General features: G+C 39.7%; 1 protein-coding gene across 1 annotated transcript in view; it reads left to right on the top strand.

Annotated features, from left to right (window-relative positions):
- LOC134213154 (epidermal growth factor receptor) overlaps positions 1-16,062 on the top strand; it is a 405,703-nt gene that overhangs the window by 143,403 nt on the left and 246,238 nt on the right. The gene's annotated exons all lie outside the window — the stretch shown is intronic.

The raw sequence follows: 16,062 nt of genomic DNA, 5'->3' as shown, positions 1-16,062 counted from the left end.
TTTCCCTGGAAATTCGGATGAATTTCCTGGAAATTCGGATGAATTTCCCTGGAAATTCGGATGAATTTCCCTGGAAATTCGGATGAATTTCCTGGAAATTCGGATGAATTTCCCTGGAAATCGGATGAATTTCCTGGAAATCGGATGAATTTCCCTGGAAATTCGGATGAATTTCCTGGAAATTCGGATGAATTTCCCTGGCAATTCGGATGAATTTCCTGGAAATTCGGATGAATTTCCTGGAAATTCGGATGAATTTCCTGGAAATTCGGATGAATTTCCCTGAATTCGGATGAATTTCCTGGAAATCGGATGAATTTCCCCTGAAATCGGATGAATTTCCTGAAATTCGGATGAATTTCCTGGAAATCGGATGAATTTTCCTGGAAATTCGGATGAATTTCCTGAATCGGATGAATTTCCCTGGAAATCGGATGAATTTCCGCTGAAATCGGATGAATTTCCGCTGGAAATCGGATGAATTTCCCTGAAATTGGATGAATTTCCTGGAAATCGGATGAATTTCCTGGAAATTCGGATGAATTTCCTGGAAATCGGATGAATTTTCTCTGGAAATTTGGATGAATTTCCATGGAAATTCAGATGAATTTCTTCTGGAATATCGGACGAATTTCCCTGAAATTCGGATGAATTCCTGGAAATTCGGATGAATTTCCCTGGAAAATCGGATGAATTTCCATGGAAATTCGGATGAATTTCCCTGGAATATCGGATGAATTTCCCTGAAATTCGGATGAATTCCTGGAAATTCGGATGAATTTCCTGAATTCTGATGCATTTCCCTGGGAAATTTGGATGAATTTCCCCTGAAAGTTTTAATGAAATTCCCCTGGAAATTCGGATGAATTTTCCCTGGAAATTCGGATGAATTTCCCTGAAATCGGATGAATTTCCCTGAAATTCGGATGAATTTCCTGGAAATCGGATGAATTTCCCTGGAAATTCGGATGAATTTCCCTGGAAAATCGGATGAATTTCCTGGAAATTCGGATGAATTTCCATGGAAATTCGGATGAATTTCTGGAAATTCGGATGAATTTCCTGGAAATTCGGATGAATTTCCTGGAAATTCGGATGAATTTCCCTGAAATTCGGATGAATTTCCCTGGAAATCTGATGAATTTCCTGGAAATTCGGATGAATTTCCTGAATCGGATGAATTTCCTGGAAATCGGATGAATTTCCTGGAAATCGGATGAATTTCCCTGGAAATCGGATGAATTTCCCTGGAAGTCGGATGAATTTCCTGGAAATCGGATGAATTTCCTGGAAATCGGATGAATTTCCCTGGAATTCGGATGAATTTCCCTGAAATCGGATGAATTTCCTGGAAATTCGGATGAATTTCCCCTGGAAATTCGGATGAATTTCCCCTGGAAATTCGGATGAATTTCCCCTGGAAATTCGGATGAATTTCCCCTGGAAATTCGGATGAATTTCCCCTGGAAATTCGGATGAATTTGAACTTGAATTTGAGAATAATAAAACATTTTTTTTCTATGAGGCCTTCTAAGTTTAGTATTGACATAATCATCGGTTCGCTATCTAGCTACGGCTATGTGAGCGATAAATTTCAGTGTATTCTATCTTCTAACACGTCGGTGGGCAGTGCAGTTAAACGTTTGCACATCGGCAACGCAGCTTTGTTGCAATGTGCTTAAGAGTTCCAGCCAGTCAGCGTTAGTAAGGTAGTGTTTGATGTTTGTTTTGCGAGGCAGTAACGTGCGACGGGAGAAGCGCATCAACTGCTGCAACAAATTATAAATGCGAAGAATGCCGCGGATTTGAATTATGTAAAACATGTGTACGTACTGACGAGGTTTCGAGCTCGCGGTCAGGACAGGGACAGGGAGGGGATTTAAATTGTCCGGTCCTAATTGGGGTTGATTGCTCAATCGAAGCGGATTGCGGTTAATTGTTCTCCCATCAGCAGTAGGGTCTACCGCCATCGTGGAAGTTTATTGTTTGAGCTTGGGAAAATATTTCCGTTCGAATTTGGTGACGACGCTCTAACGCCATTGACAATTAATCAAAGCTGTAGTTCTGCGGTCAATTATCTTACAAATTGCCTCATTGCAGGGTGAATCTTAGATAGAGTTGATATGATTATAAGTGAGATGTGCATTGACTGCGGACTAGAAGCTTGTAATATTTATAAATCAAGCAAAGCTACGAATATCTGTTAAATTCTGCCGTTCTCTGTAACTATCAAGATAAGATAAGATTTGTTATCCGCCTGCTAACTTGAACAGATATTTTATTTAATTAATTTATTACGTGTCATATAATTTGTCAGTGTGCTATACAAAAGCATCTTATCGCACGCACTTGATATCAGGCATGAAACATGAATCGACTTAAAGCTTGAGAACAAATGCCTATCTATCGTGGCCCATTTAATGTTATAGATCTAAACCATAATAAAATTGTTCTCTAGATTTGTTAAGATTTATCAAGAGTAGATCAAATGTAGTGGGAATCTCATTTTGCGAATCCTCGACTAATCAAATGCTACTGTAAAGTTACAACTTACGTATTTTAATAATTGACATTGTCGGATCAATAACTCTAAAAAGTCACGATTCCCAATGTATTCAAGAAATAATGAATGCCTTGAAGTTTCGAACCACAGTCAACATTGTACGGAGCTGTAGTCGAACAAAACGCCCGCCCGCTCTCCAGTAAAGGCAGATTCTTCGGTTTTGTTTACACAACTCATCGTATCTTTGGGGCTCGTTTCTCTGTCTCTGCAATCACTGTTGCAAGCAGCATGGATGAGTTCAAGCTGTTGGAGGATGGGCGAACAACGTGCATGCTTGTTTGTTTGTAAAACTGCAGCATTATTTGGATCTAACCATCATGCAATTCAGCCACGAGTATTTGTTTGTTCAGAACGGCAACAAGCGACGACGACGGCGCGGGAATAATGATGGTGCAATTAGTCCTCCTCCTGGTGCGTCCTGGGAAACAAGTTCCATATTGTGGTTTTCGGAATGTTTGTTTGTCGAGCGCACTCTTGGAATCAATAAATTATTCATTGAATCGAATTCATTGGAAACCACTATATTAGGAATTTCATTGCCACATTCGATTTTCGTGTTTTTTTTCGAATGCATTCCCTGACATTTTGTGGGTGTGATTTTTGTCTCCTGAAGTCTCCTTGCAAAACAAGTTTACGCAATTACAAGGTAAAACTATGGCTGCAGCAGTAGTTTGGTATCGAGTTTTCGAACATTTGCAATCACTCGCAAATGATCATTTTGCAACCATGTACCTACGAGCCGTCCGTTCAGTTTCCTTATTCAGCGAGCCATTATTCAGAAGTTTCACTTTTATGTCTTTCCGTACAAAGCCGGATCGCATCGAATGGTAGAAATATTATTTAAATGCGATGGTTGCGTTTAACGAAATGTTAACGGTGCCATAAATATTGACCATAATTGTGACTCGTTCAACTGATGTGGTGCGACACTCTGGGACAGGTTTTTCTGCGAAATGGTTATTGAATGAAATTCGCGGAATTCGTAAGTTTTCTTGAAATCGCCACGATCGGCGACTGATGTGTCTTGGATTTCTCGAATCAAAAAACCGCATCACCCATAGCATTGTAGCGATTCAAATTTCCTGCTGCCGTTTGTAGACCTATGACCCACCTATGGCGGTCAGCTTCCAGTGCCTGGTTCAGACAGGCTTGGATGCATAATAAACTATTCCAACCGCAAACGTAATTCGGAAAAACAGCATATAATTGAATCAATTTTCAACGGACCCACTTCACACCTGATCTCTAACCAACAGCCGCAACCGGCAAGATCGCCCGAACGGAAGCTCTTTCGTGTGTGACTTGCCTCGGGCCTTGTATTACAACTAATTTTTATGAATGAAACTGTGGTCAGTGGAACTGGTTTTTATGGTGTTCGAAATACACTGGATTGGATTGGATTGGTTGCATGCGTGCATCGATACCGATGAATGTTGGGTGTGCAACGCGACGGACTCTCATTTTCACGAGATACATGCCCCGAGGTGAGCAAGTTCGAAGATGGATTGTCTGAGTCAGTGGTTACAGTGCTTTCTTGATTATTTGTACTGGCGTATTGACACACAACGGCTTAGTGACAGATGTAAACGGCGAAATAGTGAAGTTTTAAATAAGTGCAATTTAGATACTGTATATTAGAAATATAAATCAAAGAATACTTTTTTTAATATGTTACCATCAATCTGCAACATGCAAACTGTAGTATGCGTACATAACTATCAAAACGTTAGTATTTTGAGTTAATATTCAGCCCTCTGCCTACACTCGCAGAGGACAGCGACAATCTTTTCCCAAAGTTTCTCATCTCTTATCAATTTTGTCGCAACGTCGCCGTGATCTGTGATACTTGAAAAAAAAAAACAATGCCCACCAGCTGGTTGGATGTCCTCATATGCCCCGTCGAAACAGAAAGTACTAGCAAATAGGTAAAAATTTTCTTCTTAATCCAACGGAGGATAAACCTTGTGGATGATTCTAGAAAATATGACTTGATCTTGTACAACTTGTAATAAATTGAACCTTAATAGTTCAGTAATAGTTAGTAACTTCACGATCCTCCATTCTTAAAATTTTACAATATTTTGGTTAAACAAGGGTTTTATAGAAAATCAACATGTTCAGAAACAAAGGTACAAAACATGACCAGAAAGACAGCTACAAAACACAAGTAAAAGAGTTCCTTTGAATGTGTGGTTCACTACTGCTGATTTTGAGGAAATGTCTACCTACAGAATGATGAAAATTATTCTGTACAAACAAAACTCACTCATTTTTGAAGAATTTATCCTTAACTGATGTGTTTACACAAGTTGGGTTTAACGAGAAAGCATGCAGTGAGTATAAATGACTGTGAATTATGTGACCTTTCCATTAATCAGAACAATTGAATGCTTTTCTAATGCACGAAAAAGACACTACCACCGCATTTTTTTTCTTAAATTTTCTAAAATTATTAATAAAAATTATGTCTTAATGCTCTTTGAGTGGTAAAGAGAAAAATAAATAATCTAACGAATAATAGCATATCGGATTTGTTAAAGAATGTATTAGGAAATCATGATTTTTTTTCTGATTTTTATTGTTGCCCTCTCAATTTGACAAGTTTGACCGAAAAAATCAAGGGGGGAGACATAATAAAAAAAATTATCAGCATTAGTGAATTTTGACCTCGGCGTTCTGTTCCTCCCTTGTCAAAAGCCCAGGGAATAAATATTCGAGCAACGCCTAAAAACATACCTATACCCTTTGTCATCAACAGAGTTTGTTACTAACAAACGCGCCTCGCAACATTCGCAACAAGCCTTTATCATAACCCGAACACAATATGACAAGGATCATTTACCTTACATGCTCTGATATTTCTAGAGTTAGATTCTCGAATATTTCCATAAAGACATAAAAATCAAAATTAGCTATATGGATAATGCAAAATACGGTACAGGAGGCACTATTTTTCCTCAGAACTTGTTCAAAAAATTTGACTCCATCACATCACCACTCTTATAGCCTATTCAGATTACGCCATTAATGACATAATAATTGGCGTTTCAGGGTAAATACGCTTTATGATGTCATTATTTACGTAATATTCCATACATTTTGCGCTGTCAAAAGATACCCGCTAAAAAGAGTCATGAAGAATTTATTACGTACAATTATTACGAGAGAGCTTTCGTTCTAACTGGGATGCAGGGAGAAATTCAACAAAACAAAACTGACAAGCGTCACGCTCTCTTTGCCAGAGAGAAAATTCTCTCTGTTTTCATTTCGTTTCGTAGTTGACAGTCATGCTCTTTCTGTCGCAGCAGGGTCGAATGCATGTTATAGCCTATTCAGATTACGCCATTAATGACATAATAATTGGCGTTTCAGGGTAAATACGCTGTCTGATGTGATCATTTACGGAATAAGCCAGACATTTTGCGCTGTCAAAAGATACCCGCGAACAAGAGCCATGCAGAATTTAGTACGAACAAGTAGTACGAGAGAGCTTTCGTTCTAACTGGAATGCAGCGAGAAATGAAGAATAACTCGGATTGTGATGGTTTTGTGGAAAGCATTTTATATGATGAAAAATAATGATGATAATTATTTATTCTCCACTTATTCAACATGAATTGTTTAAAAAAAACAGATGCTCTCTAGGATTAACATGAAGTATTTAACTTAAACCTAGATTTAATAGAACAAATCGAATAAATTTTCAAAGATCAAGGGCCAATGCGGAAGACAATTTAAAACGTAGGAATGGTTGTAAAACGAATATATTTGATGAATAAACATGATTTCATAAATTGTTTCAATTCTGCTCCTTGAATGGCTTAATATACTTTGGATTTCAACATTTTCCCGTGGGACAACTGTACGATTTGAATGGGATGTATATATAAAGTAGAATAACCTTAAATAAAACATGGATTGGTAATGCATTAATTCATCCAAAATCCAGGTTAAATTATATCACATCCACACGATTCGATTTTGTTAGAAGCTGTATCATTGGTTTGTCGAGTAGAACGCAATGGTTCAGTTTCCATTTTTGAAAAAAAAATTAAATTTCTGAGTTGCCCTTCATAGATGGAGATACTGGTGGAAATACATTTTAGTTCAATAATATTTCTTGAAAATTTGTCCAATCGTCCTTTTTATTTTATTTGTGAGAATTCCCAAAAGTATCTAAATTTTTTATCAAATCTCCGTTCGATCATAGTACAGAATCAAAATACTTTTTAAACTTAAAAATAAATTGAGGAATAGTCTGATTCCCCGAAGAACGGCGCACCCAACTAATGAATGTAGCTTCGCTCATTATCCTTAATGAGAGCTTCAAATATTCTTCGAAAATCCCTTTTCATATTTTTTTTAATATTTTTTTTTCGTAGAAACTTTGTTCACAAAAAAATGTTCGATTGTCGCCACACAAATGCTTGATCTCGCAAATTAAATTAGATTAGCGTGCAAATGAGGAAACATGGAAACGTCAAGATATATTATCTTGCTGCAGTCTGAACACCTCGTAATAATTGGATACCCTCTCACTTAACAAAGTCATAAATAGCCCAATCTGAATAGGCTATTAGATGGAAATCTTCTGAGCGCTGAAGAACAACTCGGATTGTGATGGTTTTGTGGAAAGCATTTTATATGATGTAAAGTAATGATGATAATTATTTAATCTCCACTTATTCAACATGAATTGTTTAAAAAACAGACCTAGATTTAATAGAACAAATCGAATAAATTTTCAAAGTTCAAGGGCCAATGCGGAAGACAATTTAAAACGTAGGAATGGTTGTAAAACAAATATATTTGATGAAAAAACATGATTTCATAAATTGTTTCAATTCTGGCTTAATATACTTTGGATTTCAACATTTTTCACGTGGGACAACTGTACGATTTGAATGGGATGTATATATAAAGTAGAATAACCTTAAATAAAACATGGATTGGTAATGCATTAATTTATCCAAAATCCAGTTTAAATTATATCACATTCACACGATTCGATTTTGTTAGAAGCTGTATCATTGATTGTCGAGTAGAACGCAATGGTTCAGTTTCCATTTTTGAAAAAAAATTAAATTGCTGAGTTGCCCTTCATACATGGAGATACTGGTGGAAATACATTTTAGTTCGATAATATTTCTTGAAAATTGGTCCAATCGTCCTTTTTATTTATTTGTGATAATCCTAAAAGTATCTAAATTTTTCTATCAAATCTCCGTTCGATCATAGTACAGAATCAAAATACTTTTTAAACTTAAAAATAAATTGAAGAATAGTCTGATTCCCCGAAGAACGGCGCACCCAACTAATGAATGTAGCTTCGCTCATTATCCTTAATGAGAGCTTCAAATATTCTTCAAAAATCCCTTTTCATATTTTTTTTTAAATTTTTTTTTCGTAGAAACTTTGTTCAGAAAAAAATGTTCGATTGTCGCCACACAAATGCTTGATTTCGCAAATTAAATTTTAAAACTCTCCTTGAATTCAACCCTGTATTAGCGTGCAAATGAGGAAACATGGAAACGTCAAGATATATTATCTTGCTGCAGTCTGAACACCTCGTAATAATTGGATACCCTCTCACTTAACAAAGTCATAAATAGCCCAATCTGAATAGGCTATTAGATGGAAATCTTCTGAGCGCTGAATAATAACTCGGATTGTGATGGTTTTGTGGAAAGCATTTTATATGATGAAAAATAATGATGATAATTATTTAATCTCCACTTATTCAACATGAATTGTTTAAAAAGCAGACCTAGATTTAATAGAACAAATCGAATAAATTTTCAAAGTTCAAGGGCCAATGCGGAAGACAATTTTAAAACGTAGGAATGGTTGTAAAACAAATATATTTGATGAAAAACATGATTTCATAAATTGTTTCAATTCTGCTACTTTGGATTTCAACATTTTTCACGTGGGACAACTGTACGATTTGAATGGGATGTATATATAAAGTAGAATAACCTTAAATAAAACATGGATTGGTAATGCATTAATTCATCCAAAATCCAGTTTAAATTATATCACATTCACACGATTCGATTTTGTTAGAAGCTGTATCATTGATTGTCTAGTAGAACGCAATGGTTCAGTTTTTCATTTTTGAAAAAAAAATTAAATTGCTGAGTTGCCCTTCATACATGGAGATACTGGTGGAAATACATTTTAGTTCGATAATATTTCTTGAAAATTGGTCCAATCGTCCTTTTTTATTTATTTGTGAGAATCCCTAAAAGTATCTAAATTTTTCTATCAAATCTCCGTTCGATCATAGTACAGAATCAAAATACTTTTTAAACTTAAAAATAAATTGAAGAATAGTCTGATTCCCCGAAGAACGGCGCACCCAACTAAAGAATGTAGCTTCGCTCATTATCCTTAATGAGAGCTTCAAATATTCTTCAAAAATCCCTTTTCATATTTTTGTTTAGATTTTTTTTTCGTAGAAACTTTGTTCAGAAAAAAATGTTCGATTGTCGCCACACAAATGCTTGATTTCGCAAATTAAATTTTAAAACTCTCCTTGAATTCAACCCTCTATTAGCGTGCAAATGAGGAAACATGGAAACGTCAAGATATATTATCTTGCTGCAGTCTGAACACCTCGTAATAATTGGATACCCTCTCACTTAACAAAGTCATAAATAGCCCAATCTGAATAGGCTATTACCGTTCTCATCGCATCAACCGGATCTACTGCATAATTAGTTTCTTCATGCAGGCTCGTAGAACAGGCATCACTGTAGGATGATAAAAGTTTAACGATGTATAACAGTCTCAAACTATCGATACAAATCACTTGCCCTCAGCCTATTTCCGATCTTCGTTCACTGCACATCAACCACACAATAACGTATCTGTCGATAACAATCCTGCCCTGTATCAATCATATGGCACAATCGATAGTGATCTGGTATGGCGAAAGTTAATGCACGAATACGGTGTTCCTCATAAACTGACGACTTCCGGGGAGTAGAGAAAAACAGATTTGTATCGTGTTGTGATTTTGAGCTTTGCAAACAAAGACAGTTACAAATCTTACGGTCCAGGGACTTTCTTTATGACGAGCGACCTTGCTGCCGAATGTGCAAGCAGGCCTTTTTATTTTCGCTAAAAGTATTGTTCAGTGATAACGTTGAATACCGTGTACCATTCCACGTACATCCGCCGATGGAGCTCTTTGCATTCTTTAACAGGCCCTCAAGCCCCGAGCAACACAAGCTCCACATAGAACAAAGTTATGCTTCACCTGTCATAAGACGAGTTTGAACAATCCCATTGAATTCCACCACTTAATTGTATCCTGACAGATACGTATTTCGACCTCAACAGTAAGGCCGTCTTCAGTGTCTTGTACTTGACTCGACTTGTCGTCAAGTACAAGACACTGAAGACGGCCTTACTGTTGAGGTCGAAATACGTATCTGTCAGGATACCAATTAAGTGAATTCACGGGATTGTTCAAACTCGTCTTATGACAGGTGAAAACATTCCACTAAAAAGCTCAAAATAATTTTCTTATCAAAGTTATGCTTATATACAACCAGATTCAGTCACAATATTAAGTAACTGCAACAAGATTCGCTTGACTTCTGCTGCTAGGGGCAGCTTCCGTGAAGGTCTACGATTTGCTTTCTCCAAGCCTTTATTGGTTACCCGTTACGTTGGGATATGGATACTCTGAAGTAGTGCGTTACGTTGCAAATCCGGCCATATCGCCAGGCTCGGACCACATTAAAGCTGCCAATATGACGCCCCTAACCCGAATCCCAAGGTGTCAGGCGACCCGTGTCCAGGGGATGAATGGTTTGGGGGTGGAATAATTAGCCAGGCAGTTAACGAAGCCAGGTGAGTGGCAGCGGGCGGTACCCGCACACCCCCAAGTGGTGCACATGTGGTGCAAGCGAAAGGGAGTTAGGGGTATTACAGGTAATACCACCTAATACAGTGAGGGACCGAATGTATGGGTGAGCACACAAGTAAGGAAGTAAGCCGGTACGCATGGCCGGTAGTGATAAAATGAGTGAAGTCTCGCTATGCCTGGCAGGAGTGTCAGGGGAGCTGATGCTTTTAGCAGCACACCTCAGAAATAGGAGACATGTAAGACAAGTGGTGAGACTCTGTTGCAGGACAGGGTGGCCACCACATTGATTGAGGACTATCTGGGCTTCAAAATGTCAACAGGTGGGTACCTCCTGTAGACACCTCGGAGATTATCTGTTGGCAGTATCAAGCCCGGTTAGGTGAGGTTTTGGCACTAGTGATGTGCCGGGTGTTCCACGCCCAAATTAATGCACAGGAGGTTTACAAAGTGGAGACATAAGGGAGATGGGGTATTACTTGTAATACCCCACGGAGCGAATGACTAAATGTCAGGAGTGTGGTGCACGATTGGTGCAAGCGATTAGGAGCTGGGGTATCACAAGTAATAACCCCACAGTAGCACATCAAGTAGGGCGTCACCAACCTAGGATCGCCATCGTTTGGTAGACAGGTGGTATCACTCCGGTGCAGGACGGATGATAACCGTACTGATTGAGGACCAACTGGGTCGTGAGATGCCAATTCGGGGTACCTCCTGCAAGGTACCTGGCCTTCTACTTGTTGGTTCTCGCGGCTCAGGTGGGTACGTTTAGTACGGCCTGTCCTCCAGAAGTAATACTGGAAGGTAGTCCCGGGGGGACAGGGCATTAGAAGAGAGGGTAACTCAGATAACCTTCCGTTACTTGGGGGTGGATTTAGTGGGTCGGCCTTCCATCAACCCCACTTCCCGAATGTAATACCCCCAGCTCCCAATCGCTTTCAGGTGTCTGTTTGCAAATTTGCCTTCATCCTTCTATTAAAAAAGCATTGCTGTATGTTCTACCAGTTAAATGGCCGCGCTGAGAATAGTAGTACACGCCGTTCAACTTGGCTATAGCTGCTCCTCTCGCATGTGTTATACGATCTCTTAACTCTTCATCATTCATCATGCGTTACGGATTAGAAGTGATAACGACATCGATGCCCGATTCTTACCTCGGCGCTAGGCTACCGCACATTGATTGAGGTTCAGCTGTGTTTAAGTCACGGCTTCCTCTTGTCTGCACTTATAGAGCATGCAAATCGTCATAAGCGTGATCCTGATCGCATCGCGCATAACATGTACGGTAGTGTTTTTTCACAGGAGTGTGCCTTGTGACCTTCGTTGCCACAGCGCTTGCAAGGGAGATCTTCCTCTCAATAATCATATGACTTGAAATCAGGTTCAAAGCACCACCACCGGCGTTTAGTAACTGGGAATAACGACCCTTCAGCTTACCAACATTGGATGCCCGAGGAACTTTGACGATGCTTTGCTCCTTGATGACTCCAAGTAACACATTAGTTATAAAGAAGTCGTATTTGAGATGCTGCAACTAAATCCAACGGATTGGACTGAGTATCGCCTGTCAGAAACTATCGTTTAGTACGTTGGTCTACTCATTCTGCTTCAACATTGAGTGTGTAGTCGACCGTCTCTTACGCCATTGTTGGGTTGCATGGTTTGCCAGTTTGAGAGCTCTTCTCACATTTTCCACTGCCTTCCAACCTGAACAATTACGCTTCTTTCTACCGATATTTTGCCTCCCTTTACTTGCGCAACTTCAGATCATTGCCGAAAACACTTGTGAACTACGAAAACTTGAACTGGATCATGTGATCGAGCTTACCTAATTCGGCGACAAAATGTAAGAAATTTGTCTTTTCTTTCATTGCGCGTTCCTCCTCACTTTTGCAAAACAATTTTTGTTCTGCTTAGAAAAAGCGCGCTGTCATGAAACTATAATTAGATTACATTCACTCAAAATGAGTAATTCAGTACAAAATTAAATTTTTTTGGTACAGTAAACTTTTAAACTAAAACTTTGTCGGCTACAACGACAGCAAAAAATCGTATAAAATCACTATAACTAGGGAAACTGAACACACATAATCCCGACTTTTTGTTTCGGATATTTCTCGATATAACATGGACTTGATATTCAATTGAATTGACTATTTAAAAACATCACTGGATGTAATTATGTTTATGAAAGCTATCAAAATATCGATTTTTATGAAAAATTGGACATTTTCAAAACTTGCGGAAGACTTGATCCCCATAGGTATAGGGGGAAATTGATCCCCTTATGATCTGAACATATTAAAATGCCTTCCAAGCCCAATGAAAGGCCAAATTCGTTTATACTCAAATCCTAACAATTCTTTATAGTCTACCGTAAAAGCAGTCGTGCGAAAATGAAATATTGTTGGTTTAATCTAAGTCAAGTATTTTGGTTCTCGAGTAATAGTGAGAGATAGAATGTCTACTTTATCAACACAGTTAGCATGCTGATGATGATTTCATTGCAAACAATTCACTCCACTGAAAGATAGTGGTTATATAACTATTAAGAGACACGACAGGTATTTTCGCCCAAAATTGCCCTTTAGGGAGATAGATTCAGTTATTTCCATCAATTCACATTTATTTACGTTTATTTGAATGCATTGCAGCAATTCCTGAATTTACTGAATTTACTAGGGGTACTTTTGGGAAAACTGGAGAAAAAACAATGTTTTTTTTTTAATAACTCTGGAACGCAATATCCGATAGGTCTAATTGTCAGTAGGGTCTAACTAGGCTACCATCTGCATCGAATGCAACTTGTCGGATATACTTACTTGATACTTGATGGGCTACAGCTCTTCGATGAACCTACGCCGAATGGAGTATCCTTCTCCACTGGACTCGATCCTGTGCCAATCGCTTCCAGTCGCCTTGAACATTTAGCGCCCTCAGGTCCTCTTCCACTGCAAAAAGCCATCGTGTACGCGGCCTTCCACGAAGCCTGTGGCCTCTTCCAGGTTCTCTACTAAATATTATCTTCGCTTGACGTTCTTCCGGCATACGAACAACGTGACTAGCCCACCGTAGTCTGCCGTGTTGAATAAGCTTAATAATATCCAGCCCTTTATATACCTGGTACAATTCGTGATTCATGCGGCGCCGCCAGATACCGTTCTCCTGTTTACCGCCGAGTATTGTCCACAGCACCTTACGCTCAAACACTCCGAAAGCTCTCCGATCAGCCTCCTTTATCGTCCATGTTTCATGGCCGTATAAAGCCACCGAAAGAATCAGAGTAGTATACAGCGCAAGTTTTGTTTTCGTTTGCAGACTACGGGACTTAAGCTGGTTACGAAGTCCGTAATAAGCCCTATTTGCAGCTGCAATACGCCTTTTCACCTCGCGGGTAACATCATTATCAAACGTCACTAATGTTCCAAGATACACAAATTCTTCTACCACTTCAAACTTTTCACCATCCAGCACCATTTCGCTACCACCACCACTAATGAACCCACGTTGATTGCCAGCGACCATATACTTCGTTTTGCTGGTATTGATCGTGAGCCCTGTCCTCGCTGCCTCCCTCTTAAAAAGGCACAAAAGCCTCTTCCACGGCACGGCGATCAATCCCGATAACATCGATATCGTCCGCAAATCCCAGGAGCATATGCGATTTGTGATAATGGTACCGCTTCTTTGCACACCATCTCTCCTAATCGCTCCCTCGAGCGCTATATTATTGAACAGTAGATTCGAGAGTGTATCACCCTGCTTTAATCCATCTAAGGTAACAAATGACGTCGATATTTCATCCGCAATCCTTACACTTGATTTCGATCCGTCCAACGTTATACGTATCAGCCGTATCAGTTTCGCCGGAAAACCATGTTCAAGCATTATTTGCCATAATTCATTCCGTTTCACTGAATCGCACGCCGCCTTGAAATCAATAAACAGATGATGTGTCTGCAAAGGTGCAATAATGCAATGGTGCAGAAATAATATGGTGCAGAACTTCATAAAGCTGCTCACTGCCATGTTTCAGAAGTTTAGCCGGGAGCTGGTCCTTCCCCGCAGCCTTATTGTTTTTCAGCTCTTTAACAGCTTTTTTAACCTCATCTAGTGTAGGCGACTCACAGCTTGTCCATCGTCGCTAATATTTATTCTGCCCACCGATGCACCGTCACTTCCACTATTCAACAAAGTCTCGAAGTGTTGCTTCCACCTGGTAGCCACTTCGGTTTTGTCTGTCAGCAAATTCCCTTGTTGGTCGTTGCACAAGACGGGAGATGGCGCTGTCTTTCTCCGCACGCCATTGACAGACTCATAGAACCTCCGCATACCCTAGCAGCACACATGTTCCACATCAGCCACTGCGACTCCCATGTGACCAGATTCAGCCGCAATCAAGTTGCTGCAACGACTTTGGTTTGCCTTGTGCTGCTTGGGTATCGTTTTGCTCCATTTTTTCCTGCGCCTCGCAAATCACTTGTTCTTCATATTCTTTCTTCTTCCTGCGGTGGGTTCGTTTTTCGACCCGACACATCCGGCTTCTGGCAACGTTCTTCTCGTCTGTCACTCTCTGACACTCCACATCGAACCAACCCATCCTGGGTCGCCTCTGTGCAGTACCTACCACTTCTCGTGCTGTTGTGCTCACCGCTCTATGGATCGACTCCCATAGATCGTTGATGTTGTCGCTAACGTTGATTGCACTTATCCGTTCGTCGAGCTTCTGGCGGTACTCAGCTGATACTCCTCCCGCCGACAATCGCTGGATATTGTAACGCATCGTTCTCTGTGATCTTTCGTTCGATACAGTTGACAACCGTGATCGAATTTTACTGACAACGAGGTAGTGATCAGAGTTAATGTTCAGACCTCTGAATGTCCGCACATCGATAACATCCGAAAATGGCGCTCATCCACCAGAACATGGTCTATCTGGTTGCAAGTTTCATCGTTTGCGTGTCTCCAGGTGTGCATTCGGATATTCTTTCGTGCAAAGTAGAGGTGCTACTGGTGGCCATCCCTCTGGCAGCAGCAAAATTTACTAGCCGTAGGCCGTTGTCGTGGTAGCGTAGTGAAGGCTCTCCCTACCAATTATGGGACGGAGAAAGTCCTCTCTACCGACCTGAGCGTTAGCGTCTCCGATAACAATTTTTTTTTACATTCGACACTAATCGATTAATTGACGAAAGTGGACCATTTTTCAAATCGTTGTGCTATAAATCGAGATACCACTGTACCTAGTCATTGTAAGAATTTGCGGAGATATGCAGTGGCTGCGGTTGTTGTCGTCGACCAAGAGTTGAGCTTGTGGTTACGGGTTGTATCCGCTCGACTTGCAATGACGTACGGTAAGCCAAAACAGAAAGTCAGAACAGTGGAATTGATATTTCATGCATAGATCTTGGACTCACATATTAGCAAACGATTCAATAGCTGATATTCGGCATCTACCATGCATTATAAAACCATTTTATTTATTTTGATCCAAAGATCTGTGGATCCTGCAAAAGCAATTACTGCAACGTTATCTCAAAACTTGGCAGCCGACCCAGCTTATCCACTTAATTATTATTCCCACATCGAACTCCCTACCCAAAATGCACATCAAATTATTTGG

This window comes from Armigeres subalbatus, chromosome 2 (assembly GCF_024139115.2).
Source record: "Armigeres subalbatus isolate Guangzhou_Male chromosome 2, GZ_Asu_2, whole genome shotgun sequence".
In the NCBI taxonomy this organism is placed as follows: Eukaryota; Metazoa; Arthropoda; class Insecta; order Diptera; family Culicidae; genus Armigeres; species Armigeres subalbatus.
This window is presented reverse-complemented; position numbering and strand designations above follow the sequence as displayed.